Source organism: Diorhabda sublineata, chromosome 7 (assembly GCF_026230105.1).
Source record: "Diorhabda sublineata isolate icDioSubl1.1 chromosome 7, icDioSubl1.1, whole genome shotgun sequence".
Taxonomy (NCBI): Eukaryota; Metazoa; Arthropoda; class Insecta; order Coleoptera; family Chrysomelidae; genus Diorhabda; species Diorhabda sublineata.
In genome coordinates, this window is record NC_079480.1 from 3,220,989 (window position 1) to 3,235,449 (window position 14,461).

Genomic DNA, 14,461 nt, shown 5'->3' on the forward strand with positions numbered 1-14,461 from the left:
TTGGGAGAATGGATGCTCAGATGGAACGGAACTGGCCATTTCAGGCACATATTTGAATACTACTTCAAATTTAGTAGGGTAAGTGTCCTTCATTCATTTTCAAGAAAGCCAGAGGGTTCTGCTGCATCTTTAATTTAAGTTCGTAACGAAAGTTCTTCGGATATTGATTTATTTATCGTTTGTTTCTTTTTCTGTCATGCGATCTGAATTCACTCAAAACGTACAGTCTTCTTTATTCATGGGAGGGGATTCAAATAATGAAATAATTAGTCTGGGCTAATTTGAAATTTATTAATTAAAGTAGCTTTTCAACAACCATAAATTATTGAAGTTACCAAAACATCGATGTTTATTTAAAACCATCGATAACTGCAAAATATGGAAAGAAAATGATCGATTGAAAAAACATCGATGTTTTCGTGAAATCATCGATACCTATCCCTATGAATCAGTATAAAACGATTCATTTGAACGAGTTGCCGTTACTGTTTGCGCACGCTAATCACATCTAACCGGCGCCTAACCATTCGTGCATCCGTCTGATACATAGAGGTTGGAGCTAAAGAGAACGATTGCTACGTGCTGAATCATTAGCCTTGAAAGTTTGTAGGCGCGCTGCTATATCTTCAAAGTTAAGTCTTAAGATCATTTCTGCAGAATAATCCGATTTTATTGAGACAAGTTAACGATTATTTCCTACAGGGATCGTTCTATTTCGCTCTAACTTTATGGTTCGATGAATTGAAAGAACCCATGCCGCTCGATTGATATGTCACGAGGGTTGAAACATGCGAAAGATATGCGCAAAGATACTGCCCAAAAACGTCTAAAACGGAAATCATTCGATTACGAAGCTGAAGATGAATCATCGATATACACATACATAAATATGGGTTAAAAATAAAGATGATAAATATTCATAGAAATGTTCTACTTTACATTTAGACGGTGTTTTCGTCGAAATTGATATCTTTGAAGAACACAAAATGTACCGGTGAACAATGGAAATCAATTATCCAGTTTCACATTCGATGAATTACATCGTAAAGAACAATGTCTGAAAGCTTATTCAAATTTATCCATTGCACTATAAATTAATTTAACGACACCAGCAGAATGTACTTTCTCCAAGTTAAAACTAATTTGCCCGCATCTATAAGCCAAGAGAGATCCACATCTCTTGCTATTATGTCAATAGAAATTTTTTATTATTCACATATCTACATTTAAAAGAATATCGTAATTGTATAGCTGTTAATTATGAATTTCTTCTTAATTATCATTAGATTGTATTATTACTTAGTATTCATCTTATAAAAAAATATATTGTGACAAATACGCAGCCCCATGCTATCTGACGTTATATTTAAAGTGAAGTGTTAGTGACTTTAGTGTTAGTAGTGTTGTAATGAGTGTAATGAAGTTTTAAGTATCAAATTAACTTGTAGAATTTTATTCGAGAATCTTACTTTATAAATGTTACAATATAAAAATGTTACGATTTTAGAAAATGATGCGTGCGTTGTTATACTTTGTAGAACAGTGTAGAAACTTCCAGATATCTAAGAAGGGTGTGAAGTTTTGAAATGGGACTCGGAAAGCTACAAGCATGTTCCATCGATACCCTTTTTGTAATAAAATCGTCAAGCTCCTCAAAATAGCCATCAACTACCGACATCACGTCTTCATTGACGGAAAATCTTTGACCACTCAGATATTTTTTCAAATCTGGGAACCAAAAATAATTTGAGGGGGTTAAATCTGGCGAATAGGGTACATGAGGTAGCAATTCAAACTTTAATTCATTAATTTTGGCCATTGCAATAACGGATGTGTGAGTTGGTGCATTGTCTCAAAACTTTCTTCTTAGCTAAATGCTACTGTATTCGCTTGATTTCTTAGCTAAATAAGTTCACATAATACTCGCCGTTGATACTTTTTCCTTTTTCAAGATAGTCAATGAAAATTATCCCAAAAAACCGACGCCATGGCCTTGCTTGCAGATGGAACGGTCTTTGCTTTCTTTGGAGTCGGTTCTCCCTTTTCAGTCCATAGCTTTTTGTTTCGATTGTGAAGTAATGAACCCATGTTACATCCATAGCTTTAAAACGGCGCAAAAATCCAGCTATCCAATATTTTACTGTTGAAAGGAGTAGTTTCACCCAGAGTACAATCTAGTTCAGATTTTATATTGGTTGGGCTAATGCCTTTCAAATAAAAATACTGTATCACATGACAATAACCACTATTGTTTCCAAATTCACTGGAATCTGGTATCTGGTAAATATTTGAAGTTAATCCCGTTTTCGGGAGAATAAGAATGAATAAATGGTTAACAATTTTTGAAAAATCGACTTTTCGTTTTAATGAAAACGAATCGAAAATCGCTCTGGTTGACGTTAGTCCTTATAGAAGTCCATGGAACTGTGAGTCTAAGGTGTTTGACTTATAATCACAAAGAAAAAAAATTTTGTATTGAAACTGTATTAATGAAATTTTTGTTTAGTTTTTCATTACGTAAAGGTGTAGGTACTATCTAGTACCCAAACTATTCGCATGGGATCATTTCATTCCAACGTATCCTCTTATAAACTAAACGTTTATTTTAAGATTTAAATATGCTACTTACAGATGGAAGATTACAATCGAAACCAAATTTTTAAGTAATCAAAATAATCTAATATTATGAAAAAATCATGAAATTTTGTGATCGTGAAGTATTATTGAAATCTACTTACCCTCTGGTCCCATATTACATTGTTTTAAACTTAATACTTGAAGAGTACCGTTTTCTTCAATCATTTTACAAATCATTTCAGTCATGGGTACAGTTAAGAAATTATCTTGTAAGATTAAAACTTCTACGTAGTGGTTGCCTTTTAACGTTTCCATTATGGCTTTCAATTGTTTTTCTCTTAACCCGTAAAACTGCAAATGGAAAATATACGTTCGGTTACCGCTAAACGGCAGAATTACTGTGTTTTTGATTTGCAATTGAAGATGTAGATGGCGTAGTATACGATTTCCTGATACTGTCACAGTATGAACAAGGAAATGTTGCCGCCGATGTGAGAAACATAAAAATAGTTGTTTTTTCCTTCGCCAAATTAAAAAAAAAGTTGTTTCAATAATATTTGAAACAGATTTGATGAAGTACCCTATCGGACATCAAATAGTTGCTCCAAGTGGTATTTGAATATTTACTAATGCGATGCAAATGTTAAAAAAATACTTTGTTTCAGTAAATCCATTTTATGTCAAATCACACTTATAAAAACCAATTTGTGACCAATTTCGATTAAAAAATTCCTAATTCTGACCAAATTTTTTTGAAAATATTAGATTTGAAAATTCTAATTTTTGGAAACATTAAATATAGAAAATATGATTAGTTTAAACCTCGAAAAGGCAATTTCTGAAAAAATTTATTGACAATTTTTAATTTTGACTAATTTATAGTCATATATATCAAATAAAAGCAATTTTTAGTTATTTTAAAGTTAGAAAAGTGAATTTTTTAAAAACTCTCAATTGTGACTGAATTATATTTTAAAAGTCCAAATTGTGATCAAATTAAACTTAGAAATGCCATTTTCTGAAGACTGAAAACTAGAGATAAGAAACATTTTTTATCCAATTTAAACAAAAGCCAATTTTGGACAAAATTAGAATCACAGATTCCCAGCTTCGATGAAAGTACATTCAAAAATTTCAATAAATCAGTTTTAGTGAAGCCGATTTCTGATAAAATTGGACTCACGGATCCTAATTTTTAACAGATTTTATTCATATATTCAAAATTTTGAACAAATTAGAATTGGAAATACCATTTCTTGAAAACTCTAGACATAAAAGCAATTTTTAGTTATTTTAAAGTTAGAAAAGTGAATTTTTATACAAACTCTCAATTGTGACTGAATTATATTTTAAAAGTCCAAATTGTGATCAAATTAAACTTAGAAATGCCATTTTCTGAAGACTGAAAACTAGAGATAAAAACCATTTTTTATCCAATTTAAACAAAAGCCAATTTTGGACAAAATTAGAATCACAGATTCCCAGCTTCGATGAAAGTACATTCAAAAATTTCAATAAATCAGTTTTAGTGAAGCCGATTTCTGATAAAATTGGACTCACGGATCCTAATTTTTAACAGATTTTATTCATATATTCAAAATTTTGAACAAATTAGAATTGGAAATACCATTTCTTGAAAACTCTAGACATAAAAGCAATTTTTAGTTATTTTAAAGTTAGAAAAGTGAATTTTTATACAAACTCTCAATTGTGACTGAATTATATTTTAAAAGTCCAAATTGTGATCAAATTAAACTTAGAAATGCCATTTTCTGAAGACTGAAAACTAGAGATAAAAACCATTTTTTATCCAATTTAAACAAAAGCCAATTTTGGACAAAATTAGAATCACAGATTCCCAGCTTCGATGAAAGTACATTCAAAAATTTCAATAAATCAGTTTTAGTGAAGCCGATTTCTGATAAAATTGGACTCACGGATCCTAATTTTTACCAGATTTTATTCATATATTCAAAATTTTGAACTAATTAGAATTGGAAATACCATTTCTTGAAAACTCTAGACATAAAAGCAATTTTTAGTTATTTTAAAGTTAGAAAAGTGAATTTTTATACAAACTCTCAATTGTGACTGAATTATATTTTAAAAGTCCAAATTGTGATCAAATTAAACTTAGAAATGCCATTTTCTGAAGACTGAAAACTAGAGATAAGAAACATTTTTTATCCAATTTAAACAAAAGCCAATTTTGGACAAAATTAGAATCACAGATTCCCAGCTTCGATGAAAGTACATTCAAAAATTTCAATAAATCAGTTTTAGTGAAGCCGATTTCTGATAAAATTGGACTCACGGATCCTAATTTTTACCAGATTTTATTCATATATTCAAAATTTTGAACTAATTAGAATTGGAAATACCATTTCTTGAAAACTCTAGACATAAAAGCAATTTTTAGTTATTTTAAAGTTAGAAAAGTGAATTTTTATACAAACTCTCAATTGTGACTGAATTATATTTTAAAAGTCCAAATTGTGATCAAATTAAATTTATAAATGCCATTTTCTGAAGACTGAAAACTAGAGATAAAAACCATTTTTTATCCAATTTAAACAAAAGCCAATTTTGGACAAAATTAGAATCACAGATTCCCAGCTTCGATGAAAGTACATTCAAAAATTTGAATAAATCAGTTTTAGTGAAGCCGATTTCTGATAAAATTGGACTCACGGATCCTAATTTTTACCAGATTTTATTCATATATTCAAAATTTTGAACTAATTAGAATTGGAAATACCATTTCTTGAAAACTCTAGACATAAAAGCAATTTTTAGTTATTTTAAAGTTAGAAAAGTGAATTTTTATACAAACTCTCAATTGTGACTGAATTATATTTTAAAAGTCCAAATTGTGATCAAATTAAACTTAGAAATGCCATTTTCTGAAGACTGAAAACTAGAGATAAAAACCATTTTTTATCCAATTTAAACAAAAGCCAATTTTGGACAAAATTAGAGTCACAGATTCCCAGTTTCGATGAAAGTACATTCAAAAATTCCAAATTTCAACAAACCAGTTTTAGTGAAGCCGATTTCTGATAAAATTGGACTCACGGATCCTAATTTTTACCAGATTTTATTCATATATTCAAAATTTTGAACTAATTAGAATTGGAAATACCATTTCTTGAAAACTCTAGACATAAAAGCAATTTTTAGTTATTTTAAAGTTAGAAAAGTGAATTTTTATACAAACTCTCAATTGTGACTGAATTATATTTTAAAAGTCCAAATTGTGATCAAATTAAACTTAGAAATGCCATTTTCTGAAGACTGAAAACTAGAGATAAGAAACATTTTTTATCCAATTTAAACAAAAGCCAATTTTGGACAAAATTAGAATCACAGATTCCCAGCTTCGATGAAAGTACATTCAAAAATTTCAATAAATCAGTTTTAGTGAAGCCGATTTCTGATAAAATTGGACTCACGGATCCTAATTTTTACCAGATTTTATTCATATATTCAAAATTTTGAACTAATTAGAATTGGAAATACCATTTCTTGAAAACTCTAGACATAAAAGCAATTTTTAGTTATTTTAAAGTTAGAAAAGTGAATTTTTATACAAACTCTCAATTGTGACTGAATTATATTTTAAAAGTCCAAATTGTGATCAAATTAAACTTAGAAATGCCATTTTCTGAAGACTGAAAACTAGAGATAAGAAACATTTTTTATCCAATTTAAACAAAAGCCAATTTTGGACAAAATTAGAATCACAGATTCCCAGCTTCGATGAAAGTACATTCAAAAATTTCAATAAATCAGTTTTAGTGAAGCCGATTTCTGATAAAATTGGACTCACGGATCCTAATTTTTAACAGATTTTATTCATATATTCAAAATTTTGAACAAATTAGAATTGGAAATACCATTTCTTGAAAACTCTAGACATAAAAGCAATTTTTAGTTATTTTAAAGTTAGAAAAGTGAATTTTTATACAAACTCTCAATTGTGACTGAATTATATTTTAAAAGTCCAAATTGTGATCAAATTAAACTTAGAAATGCCATTTTCTGAAGACTGAAAACTAGAGATAAAAACCATTTTTTATCCAATTTAAACAAAAGCCAATTTTGGACAAAATTAGAATCACAGATTCCCAGCTTCGATGAAAGTACATTCAAAAATTTCAATAAATCAGTTTTAGTGAAGCCGATTTCTGATAAAATTGGACTCACGGATCCTAATTTTTACCAGATTTTATTCATATATTCAAAATTTTGAACTAATTAGAATTGGAAATACCATTTCTTGAAAACTCTAGACATAAAAGCAATTTTTAGTTATTTTAAAGTTAGAAAAGTGAATTTTTATACAAACTCTCAATTGTGACTGAATTATATTTTAAAAGTCCAAATTGTGATCAAATTAAATTTATAAATGCCATTTTCTGAAGACTGAAAACTAGAGATAAAAACCATTTTTTATCCAATTTAAACAAAAGCCAATTTTGGACAAAATTAGAATCACAGATTCCCAGCTTCGATGAAAGTACATTCAAAAATTTGAATAAATCAGTTTTAGTGAAGCCGATTTCTGATAAAATTGGACTCACGGATCCTAATTTTTACCAGATTTTATTCATATATTCAAAATTTTGAACTAATTAGAATTGGAAATACCATTTCTTGAAAACTCTAGACATAAAAGCAATTTTTAGTTATTTTAAAGTTAGAAAAGTGAATTTTTATACAAACTCTCAATTGTGACTGAATTATATTTTAAAAGTCCAAATTGTGATCAAATTAAACTTAGAAATGCCATTTTCTGAAGACTGAAAACTAGAGATAAAAACCATTTTTTATCCAATTTAAACAAAAGCCAATTTTGGACAAAATTAGAATCACAGATTCCCAGCTTCGATGAAAGTACATTCAAAAATTTGAATAAATCAGTTTTAGTGAAGCCGATTTCTGATAAAATTGGACTCACGGATCCTAATTTTTACCAGATTTTATTCATATATTCAAAATTTTGAACTAATTAGAATTGGAAATACCATTTCTTGAAAACTCTAGACATAAAAGCAATTTTTAGTTATTTTAAAGTTAGAAAAGTGAATTTTTATACAAACTCTCAATTGTGACTGAATTATATTTTAAAAGTCCAAATTGTGATCAAATTAAACTTAGAAATGCCATTTTCTGAAGACTGAAAACTAGAGATAAAAACCATTTTTGATCCAATTTAAACAAAAGCCAATTTTGGACAAAATTAGAGTCACAGATTCCCAGTTTCGATGAAAGTACATTCAAAAATTCCAAATTTCAACAAACCAGTTTTAGTGAAGCCGATTTCTGATAAAATTGGACTCACGGATCCTAATTTTTACCAGATTTTATTCATATATTCAAAATTTTGAACTAATTAGAATTGGAAATACCTAAATTCCTAATTTTTGATTATTTTTTTGTGAAAACTTTGGACATGACATTTTCAGTAATATTAACCTTAGAAAAGCAATTTGTTCCAAAATTTAGGATCACAAATTCTTAATTTTGATTGTATTAGAATCAAAAAGTGCAAATTTTTATCAAATTCTCTAAAAACTTTACACATAAATGAAATTATTGATAAGATTAAACTCGAATTAGAAATTAGAATCAAAAATGTTCAATTTCGACTAAACCAATTTTGGAGCAAACTAGGTCTTAAAAAAGCTATGATTTTCGCAAATTAGAAGCAAAAAATTAATTTTTTCTACAAATCATACATTTTTAACCAAATAAAAACTCAAATTGTCGTAACAAATTATTAGTACTTACTTTTAGATTCATCAACGGTGTTCCGAGCGTATTTTTTATCCTTGTCAATGGAACAATTTCATACTCTTTACACAAGTTTTCATATTTTTCAACTCCAATATCATCGTATACAGGTAATGGTTCTAAAAGTTAGAATATTGTTGCAACAGTAACATATTTAAAGACCAGATACAGTGCCCGACAGTTATACAGTTAATTATAAATTTATAAGTCTTGTTGAAACCACCATTTTATGAAAGTATGTAGCTAGAACAACAGATATTGAGACCCAGTATAAAAAAGCCGCAAGACAAGAAATGGCCATTAATAAAAATTCCGTTAGTAAAAGTTACAAATTTCTAATTCCAATTTTTGCTCAATATTTTGTGGCAGGTTTAAATATGAGGATAAAAAACTAACGAAATGAAAAAGTGATCGGGGAACCACTATAAATCATTATATCTGCTGCTGTTTAGCTTTTGGAGCCTGATGGACAGGTTGGTTGTCAAGCCTAAATATATTTATAGTATATATCGTACCTACATAATTAAATGCATCGTCTATTCCAGGATCTTTTGGTACAGGAAATACGTAATTTAAGTTTCTTAAAATTGAGCTACTGGACAGCACGAGCTGCGCAAAACAAGTAAAAGATTTTGTTCTTCTCGCTAACAATTCTTCACTGGTACATCCTTCAAAATCTAATTCGTCTTCTTCTTCCTCTATGCCTTCCTCTGCGGTGACTGATTCATTTGATACCGTTTCTGCAGGTTTCTTAGTACTTATAAGTGGTCTAGGTCGTTTGGGAGGAGGCTTAATAACTTCCTCCTCTTCTTCCTCTCCTACATTTTGATTGTACTCCGTGACAGACATTTTAAATTTTTTCTAATATTCCGACCAAAAAGTTCGCGTAAAAATTGAAACATCGATTTGGCAAACGTCAAAAGCTTTTATGACATTTTTCTGCAACCTCTGACAAATGAAGTGATCAGCAGGATTGTGGAAAAGTGTGTTGATAACTTGCACATATCTGACATCGAGCTTGCGGTAACGAAGCAACTTTATGACTAGTAGAAATTATCAAAACAAAACCGACATTGAGTACAACACCATATTTTCCGGGGAAAGCTCTAAAGCGGCCTCACATTATTAACATCGAACAAATAATGTCTACAACAGCAAAGAAAAACGCCAAATATCGAAACGAATCCATCGCTCTTCACACCAAATCCGGATTGGAAGGAATTTGGTACAAAAATATCATGAAGATAAAAATAACCAATTCTTGTAATCGCTTCTCGGCTGTAAGTAACATGACCAATTCTGAAGTCAATTTACAAAAAGTTGTTCAAATTACTGATCAATCTTCAAATTAGTGTCTCGAGCATTACCTAAAGTATCATCTTAACTTCGTTGTGATATTATAATTCAAGTTAACTTGAGCTTCATCCGAAGAAGACGACTCCATGATACAAATTTACGTCCTAGAAATCCATTTCCAATTAGCGCGAGAGCAAATTTTTATAAATGAAACTAGAAGTGGATTTAGGTAATAATGATTACAATCGAAGAACAGATCTGATCATCAACAGTAGAATTTACATAGAACGACAACTCAAGCAAGAAGAGCTGTAGATGCAGATGAGATTGAGTTGGGAATCAAACTCTCCCAATACCTATCCAGACTCTCGCGATGCGCCTCCTAGAATCTTGGCGGGAGGAGGCGATGGATTAGATAACCATCGACACTTTCATCGTCATTCACTATATTTTTATCTTCACGCCCTTGGGCTCGCGCGCGAAAAGCCAGCACGGAGCGGAGCGATTTGAGACTTAGGAAGGCGCATATTTGCTCGTGTAGCCCCGTGTAGAGTTTGGACCGGGATCAATTGGAAATATATGATAGTTGCAGCGGCTTAAGAGAAACAATATTCCACGAGTAACTATCGATTGCTCAATTATTTCAATGCACAGGTGTGTGAAGGTGGTTTTGGAACGTCGAGGAGGTCATACCGATTATTAAGGTGATATCAGACGGTGAATCCAAAGTGATGAATGAATTTATTAGTGAACCAATCCAGCGGTGATGATGGATTTCGGCATTCGGCATCAATCGCTCGCACTCCCGCACTCGGAATGAACGAAAAATGAAACGTATGAACACGAAGAGATCGTTCACTCGAGTTCGTTTGAGACAATGAGCGAATAAAGTTCATTTTTTTGTCATTTTGTGTGTGTCTTGTGAGCGTGGAATAAAAAAAGAGAACATTCATCCGAATGAACCGAAAAGTGAACCGTCTGATATCACCTTTAGCTCAATATGTTTATTGGTAAGTTCTTAGCTTTTGAACTCATTATTAACATTCAGTAAATACTTTTCTCCAAAAATACATGACACACTGTTTACACTACCATTTCACTAACCTTCACAATTACACTGTCTGACAAGAAGGTCTCTGGAGAAGTCAGACAGAAGTGGATCTCAAGATTTGTCGCTCCACGGCAACTATGTAGGCTTAGGCCCATTTCGCACCAAGTCAATCCAGTCCATTCGCGTCTAGTCAAGTTTTGTTCAGTCAAGTCACGTGTTGTGAAGAATTTGTGACAAGATGGATGCTCTTCTGCAAGCCATAATTTTGCTCGGATTATACAGAAGAAGGAAGATGAAGAAAAGACTAAATTTCTGTTGGGTTTATCCCATAAATTCAAGAAGACCAGAAGACTGAAATAACAAAAAGGAATAGGATATTTTTTGGACTGATAATTAATTTTAAGAATCAAAATCTATCATACTTTTGAAAGGAAATGGAGTACTATTGATTATATATAGTAAAAGAACTGGCTGAAGTTATTTGGACTGTTTTGCAACCATTGTAAATGCCTGTGCCTACAGCAGAGACATGGAAAGACATTGCTCAATCGTTTTATACGATTTGTCAAATGCCGAACTGCATCGGGAGCATCGACGGTAAACACTGCCCAATAAAGAGTCCTCCAAAAGCTAATTCTCAGTTTTACAATTCCAAACATTTTCATTCTGTAGTTTTAATGGCCGACGCTGATGCAAACAATAATTTCATTTTAATCGACGTAGGAACTTATGGTAGAGAAAACGATAGCACCGTTTTCTACAATATCTAACCCCGAATAAATTATTAATACGAATATTAATATACCTTTCTGTTAAGTAGGCGATGAGGCTTTTCCTCTAAGTGTGCCTTTGGTACATTAACACAAAAATTTGGCATATTTCAAAAAGCTATAGAAACTGATGTACAATTAACGGAAAACTCAATTAAAAGTGCTTGCGTATTACACAATTTTGTCCGACAAGTTCAAAAGGAAAGTGACAAGATTCTGGAAACCGAGTTTTTGGAAAAAATATTCAATCCTTAAGACCTACAAGTATCCACAGAGCAAATACAAAGGAAATGCACATCCGAGAACAATTAACAGAGTATCTCATGTCACCAGAAGGTTTTTTAGCGTGGCAAAACGAGAAATGTCGGGATGTTTTGAAAATAGAATGTGTACCTCTTTTTCACGAAAATATACTGTAATAAAAACCTAGTTACATACCAGTTGTGGTCAATTCTATAGCTATGCTTCTCTATGCAGCAGCAATAAAACCCCGAACTCTGTGCTTTGGGTGTTTAGGATCATATTTAGCTTCATTCGCTTTCACTAATGCAATTAGCGTTTCTATATCCATTTTCTCCGTGCAACTATCACGAATGATCGATTCTTCAAATTTTCGACCGGCTTAGTCGGAATAAGTCTTCGCAAGTCTTGATGCGTTGGGACTTGACGGGACGCGAATGGACTAGACTGGCTTGGTGCGAAACGGGCCTTAATTTAGCGACTCGGCGACTGATCTACTGCACCATAAAATTACCCTTCTTATAGTTTCTGATATTGTTTTTACATGAATCAATTGGCAAATGAATAAAAAAACATGAAAAGAAAGTCGAAAAATTTATGTTGGGTTAAAAATAATCAAACTCAATAAGATATATTGAGTAAAAACATTACAATAACCTCACTCTGATTTTAATCATGATTAGATTTAGGATTTGGGACATTTTAAATTAATTATTTTGTAAATTTGTTATTTATTTCCCATTTTACCAAAATTTGCCGGCTTCTGAGCTCCGCCCTGGATTATAGCTCATTCAGCTCATATGTAAATCCAGCCCTGGCTTCAGACAGTGTGATTGTGAGTGTTGGTGTACTGGTATTGTTTAAACAGCGTGTCAGTATGAATTTCATCACCGATTCCAGTATTCATGTATTCAAAAAATTCTTTCTGCGTGAATTCAAGATATTTTTTTTGTTGCAACAATTAGAATTAGAATTAAATGCTTGTTTTCATTTCATTGTAGTGCTTCTTTATCGAGCTATTTATATAATTTTAATTGAGTACATAGAAAATTGGTCACATTCAATAAAATCAATGGCTAACGGAAGGGAAGGGCAGACAGATGAATTTTGCTATCGTGCAGGTGTGAATCAAACAATAGTATCGTTATGTAAGGAAGCACGTACCTGATCTGCATACGAAATTCCCAATTAAATTTTTTTTCCAAAGAATGATGTAGTTATATCCTGTCAGTTCATTTAACTTCATACAGAAAATGATTCATTACTAACGAAATATATAACGAATTAAAAATAAGTACATTTTTGTGAAATGTACTAGTTTTGGATTTACTCATTTATATGGTTACTATAGAAATAAAACATTTTTGGTGTTTGCCGAAAAAGATGCTTCTAACATCGATAATAATATTATGATTTGAAAATTATTATTATTGTACTGTATTCAGCTTCTTTGCAATCCATAATGTAGAAGCTGCATTTAACACAAGCTTTCACCCATCCTTCGAGAGTCCATTGCTTTTCCCACCTTCCTATACCAATTTTATCACCAATTTTATCAATTAGGTATACTTGGATGTTTTTATGTTTGTAACGACAGAATTCAAAAACTTCTAGCTGGCCAAACACATAAGCGTACAGTCCCACACTTACAAAATCGAGATGCAACCATCAACACATCTGTACATGTTAAAGACGAGTTTAAAAGAGCAAATTAAGCTCAAAAGCAAAAAATATAATATGTTTAGAGACACTGAGAAACGTACAAAAGCGTAAATGCTTTCTATGACATTTCGAGTCATCATTTCAAGTGAGTTAAATATATAGGGAAATGTAGGATAAAAGAAAGGGAAGATCTATTTAAAGGGTAATTTTCGGTGACGGAAATAGAATTTGGTCGAGCAGGAATAGGAATCCAACCAAGATCTATTGGTTCCGAGGTGGAAGCTTCACTATTTGAGTTTATCTTACCGCTATTTCGAGCTTATTTAGTCGGTGAACAATTTTCAGTAATCGAAAAAGTAATCCCAGATATATTGGTTATAAAACACAAGTTTATTTAAAAATTCCCTTTTATAATTATGCCATTAATTGTCTTATCATTTATTATGCCAAAAATTATTTTTTACTTTTTTCTCTTGTCTAATCATATTTCATTACATCTAGATTTTCCTTTCTTACTCCTTATTTGGTCTATATCCAGTTTTTTCTCGATTCCCTTTCCCCCTTTCCCCCTTTTGTTGTTTGTTTTTGATTCAATGAAATTTCGACGATGTTCGTTTGTACCAGGAAATTGCAAGGGTCTAATATTTGCGAAAACCAAAAAATTTAATCTACGAATTGCCCAGATTTACCACCGGGCAACTATTTTGTGTTACCAAATCAGAAGATGACTCGGTAGCGTTGCTGCAAACTTGATGTTCATGAGTCTTATGATACTAGCTTGCGATAAGCGGCAGATCGGAGCGAGCGCGCAACGAATGCTTCGCGAACACGTCGTGGCTCCGCCGCAAGGTCGTCGCGTATTTATAACGCACAATACACTCATTAACAAAATAGATAAAAGGTGGTAAGAAGCAGGATTTAGGAAATTACTATTAAAAAAAAAAAGATCTTTAGCGTTACTGTTCCTTTCATAAACACTGCAATGAATTTTTCAGGGGTGGCTCTGGACTTCTGAAATATCCCGGATAGTTTGAAGCATAACTGTTATACATACGCTCGTATTTTTTCA